Below are 15,813 nucleotides of genomic sequence, written 5' to 3'. Positions count from 1 at the left end.
TTGTCTTACTTCTGACGGAGTGTGTTGAATGCTGGTAGGGTGAGGTTATTCTATTTAATCAATAATCAGCACTTCAGCAGTTGCTTTAACTCAGCTGATACATTTAACATATACTTTTCTTTGCGTTGAGGTTAAGCAGCTGTTGTCAACACGGTTAAGACTCTCTTTCTTATGTTAGAAATACATTAAGTAAGACTTAAGTTACATATCTCTTCTTGATGTGAAGAATGTGAAGGACTCTATTTTTCTGCCATGGAGGCCAGGGAGATAGGAAGTCCTAGACAGTGATAATAAGCCTCTTTTTCTAGTAATGTGTTGACTGGGACTTGAGGCTCAATCGAAGTGTATTATGTTTAGAAGTATGTGCCAGGTCAACAGCTCATCCAAAATAAACCTGGGAGCGAGTGCACGGCCCTCTAGAGTAGTTATTGTATGAAAGGGCAGTATGTGCAAAGAAAAGAGCAACAATTGGCCAAAATATGTGTCTTATATTACTAATCTTTACAATATTAAAAAGTGTAGGTATAAATCATTTGTATTCCATTGAAATCGGACTCAAACATTTTACGATACCCTGCTAATGAGCGAAGTGACACGCATACAGGATGGTACACATAGCCTCAGTGCCAGAAGTAATTACAGTGAAGGTATAAGGCAGGCAGTAGAGCTCCTAATCAGTTTGTCAGCCTTAATAAGACCTTTCTCCTGCTGAGAGGAAGTAATCTACTGGAAACTTATTTGACTGATGAAGCCCCAAATCAACCACCAAGCCAGTGAATCCATCATATTATACAGCACATTATCCTGGTGTTATTATGGTGATCAAAGAGGTTAGAGTACAGAATCTGCCCGTCAGAATTCTGGCAGTGTAGCCGGTGATGATATAGCACTTAGAATTATTTATGATTCTGGCAATAGAAATGACACTTACAATGAGCTCTGTAACACGTCCTTGCTAGACCTAAAAGTTAGATTAATTTACAAAATAAATCTTAAATTGAATGCAAAAGCTTTTTTATTACATGACACTTTTATATTGGTTCTATGAAGGTCAGTCAAGATTTTATGTAATTCTTCTTCCAAATTCAATGTCATAACCAATTTCTTTCCTGTGTTAAAACTGCTAAATATTGAGCCGATTAAGATTACGTTTTAGTGCCAGATGACGTTGTGATATTCAGAATATCAACACAGTAACTGCTCTCCCCTTCCCCCCTTTATAACTTAATGCAATAAAAAACACATTGTGTATTGTGGCCATGATGAGAATGTGCTACTCATGATCACTTAAGCCCAGAGGTTCCACCAATTGAAGGATAGCTGAATGTGCACTGTGACATGATACACATGCAGTAAAAGGACCATCTGCCCATATGGTCGCCAATTACCTTACAGTCCCAGCTCTATAATGGTGATCGAGTGAGTCAGAGCAGTAGAATTATACACTGGGAATGATAGGTAAATGTCCCATGATGTGGCCAATATTTTTTTTTCAGGATGATCCACTGGATCCAAAACTGAAAGTGTCTTGGCAAAAGACAGATTAATTATACATTTGCTGGCCGTCTGTCTTTCACTCTCTGTGCAGTTTAGTGTTCTCTGTGCAGAAATATGAAATGGTCTGCTGTGTATGCACACCCTCACAGGACACAGTGATTCTAGTGACTCATTAGAATGAAAGTGTCTCGTTGACTTGTTTTGCACGGGTAACAGTTGCCCCTGTCCTGGCAGTGTTACACAGGACGACCATCTGCAGCCCACGTGTCAGAGAGCGGATGCCAACATGGTGTTGGATAATTGGTGAGGGAGGAGGGCTGGAGCAGGGGGCTAAACCGAGTGAAATCAATTTGGAAGAGCTGGACTAACAGTATAAACACATGTGTGTGCACAAATACAGAGTGAAAGAGCATGGTACCATTTACACATCCTCCATGTATTCTGCAGTTTATGCAAGAAGCCTTTAGATAGCTTCACTGACTGTGAAGGTCTGCGAGTTATTCATGGCCTGAGGGGAGCCATCATTCTTATACATTTCACTGCACCTTTTGCTCCCATTTAACATCACTCATGTGAGTTAATGACAAAAGTCAATACGTAAAAAGACACGAGGAAGCACTAGTGTAGCAGGACTGTTGACTCACACCCTAATGTACGTCTGCAGTAAAATGCTGTGCACAATGGTTTTGCATTTAATTAAGCATTTGCATAACGTGTTTATTTTGTGTTGTTCAGAATGACAACCCATTCAACATAGAATAAATCATGACATTATTTCCCATGCCATGTTAAAATGGACTCATGTCTTCTTCAAGGTGATTTTTCTGTATGTAAGCGGCCTATTTGTTGTTTGACATTCTTCAAACAACACTCATTTGTTTTTGAGGTGTCACACCCAGACCATCTTACACACACACAGTCACAAATACATTTGCACCAAAAGCTATATAATACTGAATGACAGACAGTCTGTCAAAACTTGCGAACATCTAATTTGTCTGGGAATTAAAACTGGAAGACAGCGGAGGAATCTCAGACAGCAATCTATCCCTCAGACAATATGCTTACCCGAATTGTGTGAGCCAAATTATTATTTACAACCTGCTGTCAGCACAGAACGAATGAATACATTCATAAGAGTGCTTCGGACTGCATGAGGCGCAACATTCAACGTGCACGTTTTTCATGGATGAATCTGAGGTTATAGATTCCCAGATGGGAATCACTGCCGATCCAATTACATGTAAGAACCCAACTTGTATTATTTAGTGTTTATGCTTTATGTTATACTGCTAATCATGTCTTTTTGGAGAATTTGACGTGAATTTCTATTATTTACAAAATCTTAATCTTGATGTGTTCTTGCCGATTAAATGAGACCTACAGGTCAGTTAGTACGACGCAGGTCATTGGTAGCAGCGATTGTGGGTTAAAAGACAGATAATTCAAAAAGAAGACGATATTTTGCCTCCATCTTAAATCTCAATTACAACAGTTTTCCCCCTTTGATCATAATAAGATATTAATATAAATGATTTTGAAAAAGGGTTTAGCAAAAAACAGAATAACCTTCTCCCATTGCAACATTGCATTCTGTCCATCAATTTGTCTTTTTTGCTCTAGTAATGTAGCTCACAATAATGCTTACATTAATGTGTGTTGTTATATGCCTGGATATGCACCAACATTACAAAACCTGTTAACAAGTCTTTGGATTATATATTTGGTAAAATTATGGCTGTCGTCAGATGTAATCTTTTGCAATGCAGAACACCACAGACCACATGACACTTATTACATTACAATGAGGAGGTACAGTATATATCTTCAATTGTAAGAAAATGAGGTTAAAACGATCATTCTTAGACTAATGATAACCTTGAAGGTAAAGTAAGTTTACTTCATAATCACGAGAAGACATTAGAAAGAATACTTTACAGAGATGAACACTTTTTTTCACATAGTAGATTACAATAAATGCTACACTGTGACTTCTAGAGGCATTAATCAAATTGCGTACATAGGTGCATTTATGCAAGTGCAACTGTTGTCTGCATTCAACAGCTATAACACAATCTCCAACTGTCAAAAGGCATTTTAGGATTTTTCTGCATGCTGAAACTCTGGCACATTGGGCTTTCACACACAATTAACCAAACACTATGTTGGAAGGGTGACTTGAATGTATAAATGGGACATGTTAATTACTATAAATACTAATGTTCCGTAACTTAAGGATGTTCAAGAGATGCACAACTGTGGATTATTTTCTGATGTGTCTTAATCATGTTCAGGATATTCTGTTTAAGTATGTACATAAGTAATCAACTGCATGATACATTCCATAGTGTAAGAGCCAACTGGAAATACACATATATTAAAGCTGGATTACTGTGACATGTATACCCATTAATCAACGTGAAGCCTTTCAAATGCTATGAGGTCTCGATCTATCACACATAGAAGTCATTTTACAAATCTTACAATAAGGAAACTTTGACATCTGAGATACGATTGAGGGCTTACAAACTAACCCAGCTTTTACACACTGGAAGCAGTGAGGTGTCGCGGGGTCACACAGTGAACACATCTGTACACAGTGTCAGTCAAGTGGCACTATTAGCAAGGATCAACACTGCTAATGCAAAGGTCAATATCGAACAGCTTTATGCTGCACAAGCATTCTAATAGAGTTAATGGGAATTGCTAATGACATTGTCAAGAGAAGTATATGAATAAACCCACTTAGCCTTTCACCAGTACTTGCCTCGTTGCGTAATGTTATGATGATCCATTGGGAAAATAGGTGGTAGTTTCAGATATTGGGGTGAAAAACACACATACAAACTTATCAACGTATCGATAAAGGAGGCCCAATGAGTGATACAGTAACCTGGAGAGCTGTGAACCGTGGAACTTATCTGGGTTGCTCTTACTGTATATAATTATAAATTATTTACCAAGAGCAAATCTTAGAATTCAATTTATCTTGGTATCAAAACCTTGCACCTTGAATTATTGAAACACCAGCTCTATTTTAGCTGTTTGACTTTACCACATCACACATTTAATCACAGGGGTTATTACACACTCCTTTTTTACAGAAACAGCAGCAATTCCAAACTTCATTCTTTTACCGACTGTCTTTTGCAGCGTTGCCCTTAACTTTAGTCTCTGTGACAGTTAATTTCAAATATGTAGTTAAAAAAGGACAAAGAGAAAGCATTCTCTTTCCATCCCAGCATTTGTTCATAGCTAAGAAAGGCATCCTACTCTGGTGCAGAAAGGACACCATCTAATCCTATCAAATCATCCTCTAGCTTTGAATAATAACCAACTTGACAGTGTCCATTTATGGGGCTGGACTAGTGAATGTTGTTCAAAATAATGGACAGGCTGGCTTAGTGGGGGCTGTGTGTCTGCACGCCTGTCTGTTGTTGCCCAGTAAATTATGGAAATGACAGATAGATGATGAGGATGTTCTGTTAAAGTAAAACGTTAAGTCTTTGTTTTTCTTTCCTGCTGACATATGTTAGAGGCGTGATTAGCAGCAGGAAGGTCTCTGTACCTGTCTGGTGAGACATCTTCAGGAGAAATACTAGCGTGTGGATAACAAGGGAGACTGATAAATTGTCTGTCGTAGTTTATCATCCCTCTCATTGTTCAAAAGAGTCACAGTTTTCACAGCTGAGATAGAAAGAGGGAACGCTAAGGGTCCTGCAAAAAAATGTTTAATTGATGGGTTGAATAACGCATTAAAGGTGACCTATCATGCAAAATGCACTTTTGTACGTCTTTTATACATGAATATTCCAGGGAACTCACCAAGTGTCAGAAAACACAACCCTCTCTATTTTCCTCCATACCCAAATCTCTTAAAAAGGGGCTGCAACGGATCTGATAGAGACTGATCCAGATTTGAACACTTCTATGACGTCACAGAAGTGGCGCTACGGCTATTGGGCCAACTCCACCAATCAGGAGGAGACAGCCACGGACATTGCCGTTGGAAAGCGCTGGAGACGCTGTAGTACATATGCCAGACCTGTAGATGGTGCTGTTCTCACAGAATCAGCTCATGCAAAGACAGTGTTAAATTGAGCGAAATGAGGAATGGCTAAAATGCATGATCTGTTTGGTATTTTGAAAAATAAAAAGTATAAATATGCCTTTATATAGGTATGGTCCTACTCTATATTATTCAAATATAGCATGATAGGTCCACTTTAACATTGCCAATCTTTTAGAATACCTTAAATTATTTACATATTTTAACTGATATGTAATTGTGTTAATATGGGGGAACACTTTGAATCGACATGTCTTTGCTATTGACTCATTTGAATTGTCCTCTGTGAGATATTCATTATTCACAATTGTTCATAATTTGTTCACAATTTTGGCAAATCTCACATTCACTATTTTCTCAAGATATGTTTTGGCATATTTGCCATATTTTTGGCTAACATTTGATAGTGATAGCTTGTATGGAGAAAATGGCATACAGCAAAGGACCAGAATCAAACCAGGGAGGCTGCGTTTACGGACTCAGTCTTGACACTTAGTGCACAGCTATTGCCCCTCCTCTCACTCCCCTGTTTGATGCAGGCAAGCGGCCTTGTAGCTCCACAGCTTTGTATTAACCTGATGAGTTGTTGATTCGGCTTGCCCAAAACATTCATAAAACAGTGTCTTCTTCAGATAAGAACAGGACCAAGCTGACATCCAGTGTCAGAGAGCAGTAAGGACATCCGTGGTTCTCATTCATAACACTCAGTTCGATGTCTCACTATAGGATGCGCCTCAACGCGTATGCAAACAGAAGCATCAATCTCATTACGCCAATCCTGATTGGCTGGTGATCTTGACGTCTACGTCAGGGAATCCACCCACCCTTTAAGTAGCTTGCGCTACGTCGCAGCGTCATTCAAACACCTCTTCTCGTTCGGAGCACATCTCAATATATCAGTAGCCGGGCTAGCTTAACTGTCCACAGACTGAACCACAAGCTAACTTTCGGTCGACGGGCGCTTGCCGGCTACTCTTGCTTTGCAAGAAGATTGAATTGAATATTAACACACCAGTTAACATTGACATCTGCCACGCCGTTTTTTCTTTCGGAATAACGGTAAGGTTTTGATTTTTCTTCTAACGGTAACGTACCTGTTACTAGTTTATCCCTCCACGCCGACACCCCGGCGAGCGAGGACGGATTCTTCTCTCCCTCACATCAGAGGAGACGGAGATAAAAGATATTAACACACCAGTTAATATTAAAAAAATCTGCCCACCGTTTTTTTCCTTTCGAAATAACGATAAGGTTTTGATTTTTTCTTTCAAACGGTAACATACCTGTTACTAGTTTGTCCCTCCACGCCGACACCCCGGCTAACGAGGATGGACACTTCTCTCCCTCACACCGGAGGAGACGGAGGCTCGGAGACTCGGCTCTGCGGGTTTAAGATTTCGAGCAAGGACTCACACCAGGTCTGCTCGTCCTGCCTTGGGCTGGAACACGCCCAGGAGGCTATCGATGCCCCCGGTTCGTGCGGACATTGTGCCCGCTTCACCACCAAGAGCCTCCGCCAACGGCTAGCGCACCAAGCTAGCCTGTCGGGACAGGACCTCTTTATGTCTGTTGATTCGCCGGCCGGCAATCGAGACAAGGTGACGACCGCAGCGGAGGTTGAGCCCCACGCTGTGTCGGAGCTGGACCTCACCATGGTTCCACCCGCGGGGGATGTCCTAGAGCTGGATTATATGGAGGAGGATGAAGAGGATGCCTCTGAGTTCCTCTTATCCGACTCAGATGAGCACGAAGATAACATCTTCGTTTCATCTGCCCAGGCTGCCAAGCCGGATGCAATGTCCGCTCCCCCGGGCAAAAGCACGCCAGCTTCGCCCTGCCTCAGTATGGACTTGCAGGCCGTGTGCCAACGCGCTGCGTCCAGCCTGGACATCCCCTGGCCTGAAGTGGCCAAGGAGACCTCCAGATCTCGCTATGAGGGGAAGAACTTGCCCCAAGCAGCGAGGATGAAGGGGCAGCTTCTCCCAGTCTTTCCAGAGATGCTGGATGAGGTGTCGGTCTCGTGGAGAGACCGCCCTTTCAGCAACAAGGCCCCAATCCAGGGTGCCTCCTCTTTGGACTTTGAGGACACGGAGAAGCTCGGCCTGCTCCGCATGCCGCCCATGGAGCCGCTGGTGGCAGCCCACCTCCAACCGCGGCTGGCTTCGGCACCGAGCAGGAACCCCACGCTGCAGGCAAAGGCAGACCGTTTCCAGTCAGCAATGACCGAACGAGCCTATAAAGCCGCAGCTTTGTCTGCCGGGGCGCTCAATGCCTCCTCACTGCTGACCGCGTACCAGGCGGAGCTCTGCGAGGACATGACGAACAAACCTGAGCCTGCCGTGTGGGATGAAATCACAGCGATCACGGACATTTGCCTCCGTGTGCAACGCTGTGCGGTCCAAGCCACGGGCAAAACGCTGGGGATAATGGTGGTAAAGGAGAGAGCCAGGTGGCTTAACCTGACGAACCTTCCAGACCGGAAAAAGAGGACGTCTTGGACATGCCTATTGTTCCCGAGGGCATATTTGGCATACCGCTCTGGCTTCAATGCAACAGCGCTGTGAATCCAAAAAGAAGGAGGGTGAGGCTCTCCGGCTTTGTCTTCCCCGAAGGGTCCAGCCGCCGCCTTCAACGGCCCCGCGGCAGTCCTTCGCTCAGGCTGCCTCACGTCCTGCCCGTTTCAAGATCCGGAAACAGCAGAGGCCACAGCCCGCCCCGGGTCTCCAGCCCAGACTCGAGGCAAGGACGAGCTGGCCAAGAAAGTCTCCGGTTCCGGCAGCAGCCGCTCAGGCACAGCCGGCCCAGATTTTCAGCCATCAGGCGAGGAAGAAGAAAAGAGCGGCCTTGACAGCCTCCTCTCCTCGATAAAAGAGCTGGAAGTTCCCTGTTTTCCAGCTCCAGAACACGTTCCAGTGTTAAATGCTCATGTGTTTCCGGGGTGCAACCATGCCCCCATCTTCCCGCCGCCTCGAGTGATGTCAGAACGTCATCCTCGAGTTCGCGCCATGAGGGAAATGGACTTAACATCGTTTAAGTCACACAAACACATGTCATCACTCTTGTTTCTCAATAAATCATTTTCCACTGTCGTTCCCAGGCTTAAAGCCAAGGGCGCAGTCAATAAAAATGAAAAGAAAAACAATAAAAACAACAAACAGTCTGATGTCTTTCCCCCTTCTGAGAGCGGCTGCTGCCTCTCTCAGAAGGCGGACGATGGACGGGGCTGTGAAGGCACCACCGCCACGCGCATGCGCAGTGTCGACCGAGGTTGCCAACCTGGGGTACCACCGTGTTCAGACACTAGAGGGCTCCATAACACAACAAATAAAGACACAGAGAGCAGACGTGACATCTCCACTGGCTTTGAGAAGCGAAAAGTGGAGGATGCTCACAGATTCTGCTTGGGTTTTCAAGAGAATAGCATGGGGTTACAGACTCCAATTCGCTGTCACCCCCCCTCACTTTTCGGGCATTCTGCATTCGCAAGCCCGGGGAGAGTCGGCCCATATTCTGGAGCAAGAGATTCTCTTGCTACTAGAAAAAGAAGGCTATATCTATAATACCCTCCGAACAGTCGGAATTCGGCCTATACTCGATTTGAGGGCTCTGAACAAATATCTCAAAAGATACAAATTCAGAATGTTCACTCACACGTCTCTGTTGCGTCTCGTGCGCCAAAACGATTGGTTCACATCAGTCGACCTGAAAGACGCATATTTCCACATCCCAGTATATTATCCACACAGGAAATATCTGCGGTTCGCCTTTCAGGGTGTCTGTTACGAGTACAGAGTACTTCCCTTCGGTCTGTCTCTCTCACCACGAGTGTTTGTACGGTGTACGGAAGCCGCGATAGCCCCGTTAAGACAACAGGGTATTCGCCTGGCAACTTATCTGGACGATTGGCTCTTTCTCGCACAGTCGGAGCAAGAGGCTATTACGCAGACGAATGTCCTTGTAAAACACCTGCTCGACCTGGGTTTCGTAATAAACACAGAAAAGAGCATGTTGTCCCCAGCCCATACTGCACTCTTCCTGGGCCTATGCCTGAATTCGGTGCCCTTTACAGCCCGCCTGGGCGTCAGCCATCCTGGTGGTACGACTGGGACGCTTACACATGAGGGAGTTTCAGCGCTGGGTAGCTGCCCTCAGACTGGAGTGATGGTCACTATGAAATGCGTAATGGCACTGCGCCACTGGCTGCACCCGACTTTTCTAGTATGGGGCGTGCCTATGGGTGCTGTCCTATCGCGGAAGGTGGTCACCACAGACGCACGTCTGATGGGCTGGGGGGGTATATACGAAGGTCGACCTGTGAGGGGTCTCTGGAGCAGAGACCTCCAACGGTCACACATAAATTATCTGGAGCTTTTAGCGGTGTTCCTCATCCTGAAACGCTTTCTTCCTTTTTCAGAGGACATCATGTCCTCGTGAGGACAGACAACACGACCACAATATCGTATATAAACCGCCAAGGCGGTTTGCGTTCTCTCTAGTTACACATGCTGGCACGCAAACTGATCTTATGGAGCTGCGGACGTCTCCTCTCTCTGAGAGCGACGTACCAGTAGTGATGAACCTCGGGGCAGATCTGCTGTCCAGAGGTGCACCACTATATGCAGACTGGACTCTACATCCAATAATTTTGAGTCAGCTGTGGGTGCGTTACGGCCGGGCCGCGGTGGATCTGTTCGCATCAAAAGAAAACGCTCAATGTCAGCTGTTCTTTTCAATGCGGGATTTAAAGGCACCGTTAGGCGTGGACGCGCTCGCGCACGTTTGGCCTCCGGTACTCCTGTACGCGTTCCCACCCCTGGCTCTGATACCCACAACTCTGGCCAGAGTGAGAGAACAACGCCACACACTGATCCTAATAGCTCCACACTGGCCTGCAATGTACTGGCTGGCGGAGATACAGTATATCAGCTGCTGGCAGCTCCCGCTACGCAGGGACATACTGTCTCAGGCGGGGGGGACGATTTTTCACCCACACCCATAACCTGAATACAGTGGGGCTCCCTCAGAAGGTGATAAACATGATTCAGAGTGCAAGAGCTTCCTCCACCAGGTCCTTCTATGACTGTAAGTGGAGGGTATTTGAGGAGTGGTGCTTTCAAAAAGGGACACATCTCTTTTCAATGTCCTGTCGGGGTGATTCTATCATTTCTACAGGACCTGATTGATAAACACAGAGCTTTCTCTACGATCAAAGTGTACCTGGCTGCTATTGCTGCATGCCATGTGGGCTTTGAGGGAAAGATGGCTAGCCACCATCCCTTGGTCTGCCGTTTTATGAAAGGGGCTCGCAGGCTCCTCCCTGTTTCCAGTTCACTGGTGCCCTTATGGGACTTGACAGTGGTTTTAGATGGGCTCCCTCGACCTCCATTTGAAGCCCTGGAAGAAGCTGATATGAAACACCTGTCACTGAAGACAGTGTTGTTACTGGCCCTGGTATCTGCCAAGTGAGTCAGTGACATTCATGCGCTATCTGTACATCCTTCATGCACTCAGTATCCCCCGGGGCAAACGAGAGTGTTGCTGAAGCCCAACCCTGCCTTTGTACCTAAGGTGGTTGGCTCATGTACCCCCATTGACATTGAGGCATTTCCTCCGCCGCTGTGTTCCTGTGAGGAACAGCGGCCGAATTTGCTGTGCCCAGTCCGTGCTTTACGCACCTATATGGACAGGTCAAAAGAGTTTCGATGCAATGACCAACTCTCTGTATCCTGGGCTAACCCTTATAAGGGCAAGCCCGTTACCAGGCAACGGCTCTTCCACTGGATTGTGAAAGCGATTGCTCTGGCTTATACGAGTCAGGGTTTGCAGGCACCAACGGACCTGCGTGCTCATTCTACTCGTGGACTGGCTACATCCTGGGCTTTGTTCAAGGGTGTTTCCATCCAAGACATTTGTGCAGCAGCGAGCTTTTGTCCGCTTTTACAGGCTCGATGTCTCTGCTCCAAGTGTGGCCCGCGCAGTGCTGGGCCCCGTGTTGAGACAGGGTTCGACCTGTTAAGTTCCATCTTATCAAGTGCAAAGTTCCCTGGAGCAAATCAGTCCCTGCTAACAGCAGAGCTTGCTTTTACTTTTTAGGAATAGTCAAATGTAAACATTTAGATCAAAGCGATAGTGTCTGACATCAGTTCAAGCTCTCTAATTTTCTCCTTGTGTTCGAAGTCCTTGCTCCAAACGTTTCATCACAAATAATAAAACATTTTTTAACTTAACTATATAGATTTTATAACAACATTCCCCTAAAGAAAGTCCTATAATTGACCTGGTTTATTGTAGATATTACAGTGTTGGTCTACACTTAACTATAATGCATTATGCGAACAAAACCCTAATTAGACTAGGTTTAGCCCCAATTGAGCATGCTGTAGACTAGAGGGTTAGCTCTAAATCTCAGGTGTGATAATTCTCATTGGCAAAGTACAAAGATCTTGACAACAATTAAAACCAAACTCTTTGGAGTTTGATGACATAGAAAAAAAATCATTTGTACATCCATAGAGCAATAAGTAGTGTATGGAACAGCACTTTCTTTGTCACAACCAACTTTTGAATCACTTGATTAAAGCCAAGGAGAGCTGTGTGTGTACTGAGGAGTGAGTTGCTGTGAAATTGACTTTTTGTTATTAGTCGAATTTTGGGTAAAAAACTGGAATCAGGCAACATTTGAACAAGTTCCCCTGAGGATAGGACTGTCAGACTTAAACAGGCTTATGTTTGACACTCCTTAACCTTCATTTCATTGCTCAGCTTTCTTGAAGCCAGGATGAATCAGCATGAGCACTTATTAACTCTGCCATAAGATTATTTGTTTGGTAGTGTTGTGCGTGCATGAGTTTGTGTTCCACTCTCTGTCTGTCCATTTCTAATCTTGCATACCACAGGACTCATCAGTTTGGCATTTTTTAATTACATTATGACTGTTTGCTTAAGGACTTTTCCTGTTGCAGAGATTGCCAGCTGTACATTTACGTTGGTACTTTCTTTTTTACCCTTAAAATTACAATATTTTTTATTTGAATAGTAGGCTACATTTGACACATTTTTGAAGAGAAAGAAATATGTATATTAATCAGACAAATACTTATCACTATCTTGTTGAAGAGAGGTTTACATTTTACCCCCACATATATTGGTACAATGTATGATGAATTGAAAGGAGTGTGAATGTTTTATGCATTAGCAACATAATGTTTATCATAACAGGATGGATTAACTGCTATGTAGTGTCACAGAACTCTAGTATGCCTACATTAAAATTGAACTCACTTTAGCCTGGCATGACAGTGTGTTTGGGTTTGGTTTTCTCAACGTAGCTACCAAAAGGTTAACCTGTTAAGGGTGATCAACAATAGCTCACAACTACACAGTTATGTTCAAACTGATCAGATCTATTTAAGTTTACTATGCTCTATTTTAAATAACCTACCCCAGACAGGTAATTGGAATGAAAGAGAAAACATAGGATACTGACTTTTTTCTTGCACTGTACACATAGTATGTACCCTTTAAATTGAAAGAAAAACAAATAAAAACAAAAAAACATCAATACCAAATATATAAAAATATCAAGACCTCTTTTAAACAATGAAAAGTCCCCTTTAAAATAAGGAGAGCTCAAATAATGACCTGAAAACTACAGTAAGAAGAAGAAGAAGAAGAAGAAGAAGAAGAAGAAGAAGAAGAAGAAGAAGAAGAAGAAGAAGAAAAAGAAGAAGAAAAAGAAGAAGAAGAAGAAAAAGAAGAAGAAGAAGATGGACCTTTACTTATAGCGTACCTTAATATTAATCCACACAATTTAAACACTTTCAAATTTCTTTGGCAACATTTCGATTTCCCACCCCTTTAACTAGGTTAATTATGTTATGCTCTGAACGCACATTGGGCTCCCATCATTAGAAGAGCAATATCACAGAAATTCACACATGAGTAACTCACAGTTTGGTTTCAGTCCTTGAGAAAAAGTTTGGAGTCCGAAAGAAGAACCAGCAGGCAGTGGCGATAAAGAACTCAAAAAAACACGTAGGCCTATGGCCATTTCTGGGTAGCAGTGGCGACTTTTGATGCAGCAATTAGACGTTAGCAGTTACTAACTGCTAACTAGTCGACGTTAGCTTAGCAGTGAGTCGACTTTAGCTTAGCAGCTAGTCAACGTTAGCTTAGCAGTTACCACAGACACACTCAATGATTTCACCCTAATCAACTGATATTTAACAAGAAGTGTGTGTCCTGGTCTACTGAAAACAGATTTCTTCTATTTGGCTACATATTTACCAGGCTAAACTACCCTGGTGTTTTACATAATGGATGTAGGCTACATCACAGCATGTAGGTTGCAACAGTCTCACGGCATTTCGTGTTATAGTCACAACATTAATCTATTGATTCGTGTTCACCAACACAATTTCGCCATTTTTTTCGTGTCACACAGAACGATTTTAAAAGCAATGTAAATAATAACAAATTAGAAGCAAAAACAGATTAAAATAAATACAGATTTCAGTATTCTGACACAGAACAAATTTAGAAGCTTCGTGCCTGCACAAAATAATAACAAATTAGAAGGAAAAAAAGATGACAACAAATCAGATTCCAGTATTCTGAGGCTCTTTTTCCCCATTTATACATGTACATTATACAATTTAAAATAAAAGGGATAGGGTTAGGCTTGGGGTAAGATATTGAGTAAGAAAATGTTTTTATAAACCATACAGCTTCTGGTCTTCCAAGACCCGACCAGACAAAAATACCTGGTGCAGGCATGAAACATACTACCAATAGAAATACATTGCTTTTAAAATCGTTCTGTGTGACACGAAAAAAATGTTGGTGAACACGAATCAATAGATAAAATGAATTTCGTGACTATAACACGAAATGCCGTGAGACTGGGTTGTGTAGGCTTACTCCTGTTTTTTTCCCTATTTCTTTGTGTTTTCTTTCACCCTCCCTCTTCCTGACCTACAACCAATTATCACAGGCACTAACTGGTCCTGACAGGAACCAATCATCAAAATAGCTGAAACTAAATGCACAATTAGTGTATTTTTATAGTTCTCGCCACTGTTTGCCTTCCCATTTGTGTTCAATTATTATCATTATCATCAGTTAATCACATTAGGCCAAATCAGTTAACTTGTCTTGCCGGATTATTTTCCTGAAGAGTGTTTATTTGTTTTAATCACATAATATTGTAGATGTTTGGAGAGTTGGACTATTAAAAGTAGACCTATGCAATTCTGGTATTCACTTTTAAGAAGTGAAGTATGGACAATTACAACATTTTAATCTTATTCTCATACAAAATGTTACACAACCATCACTCAAAGGAGGAGGAAAAATAAAAGGTCTTTCTCTCTCGTTCTGTAGATCTGCCAATTGGATACCATTCCTTGGCCTCCAGACAGTGTGGATGTGGGAGAGAAAAGAAAACAAGTTGGGAAGTAACAGACAGTGAGCGAAAGAAAGACAAAATGAAGAATGACCGGATAAAGGATTTGAAACTGAAACAGAGAACAAATCTACAAGATAAACTTCAACACTGAAACCCCCTTTCCCACCCTGAAGTATAACATCTCATCCCAGATGCTGGCCTGATTCCTAAAAGTCCCTTTTAACAATTGATCTATTTCTCCTGTAACAGATTAATATACTGTCCTTTGCACTCCCTGTGTCCGTTAAACTTGGTCTTGAAATGAATTTGCTCACCAAAGCTTTCATCCCTCCACCTCTCTTCTGTCTCTTTGGATGGTTAAATGTTTGAGAGATTGCTAGCTGTGGCAGTGAAGCATACTGACAATGGGAGGCAGAAACTGAGGTCTTGCATGATGGGTGGTGGGGGAGACAAAATTGCTCTATGTTAAGGTGATACAGCAGTTTGATAAAACAGCTGAGATATTGGTCTCAGCTCCAAACCTGATCGAATCCCAAAGAGATTTCCCAGCACCTCCCACTGACAGACGACAAAGCAGCCTCCACAAAGCATTTATGGAACGGGTGTCGCCATTCAAAAATATATCAAGCAGTTTTAATGTATGCATGACAAGAAAAGTGCCAACTCATGCTTAATGTATTATGATATTACTAGAATGATGGTGTATCTATAGATATGATTTGCGATTATAGAGTTTTTTTGGGCTTTTCTTGTTACTAAAATCAGCATGCTTTGGAAACAAATCTAGATATTAAGAAAAATAATATATTCTATATAACATACTGATATGGTATGCAATGAA

This window comes from Notothenia rossii (assembly GCF_949606895.1).
Source record: "Notothenia rossii genome assembly, chromosome: 6".
In the NCBI taxonomy this organism is placed as follows: domain Eukaryota; kingdom Metazoa; phylum Chordata; class Actinopteri; order Perciformes; family Nototheniidae; genus Notothenia; species Notothenia rossii.
This window is presented reverse-complemented; position numbering follows the sequence as displayed.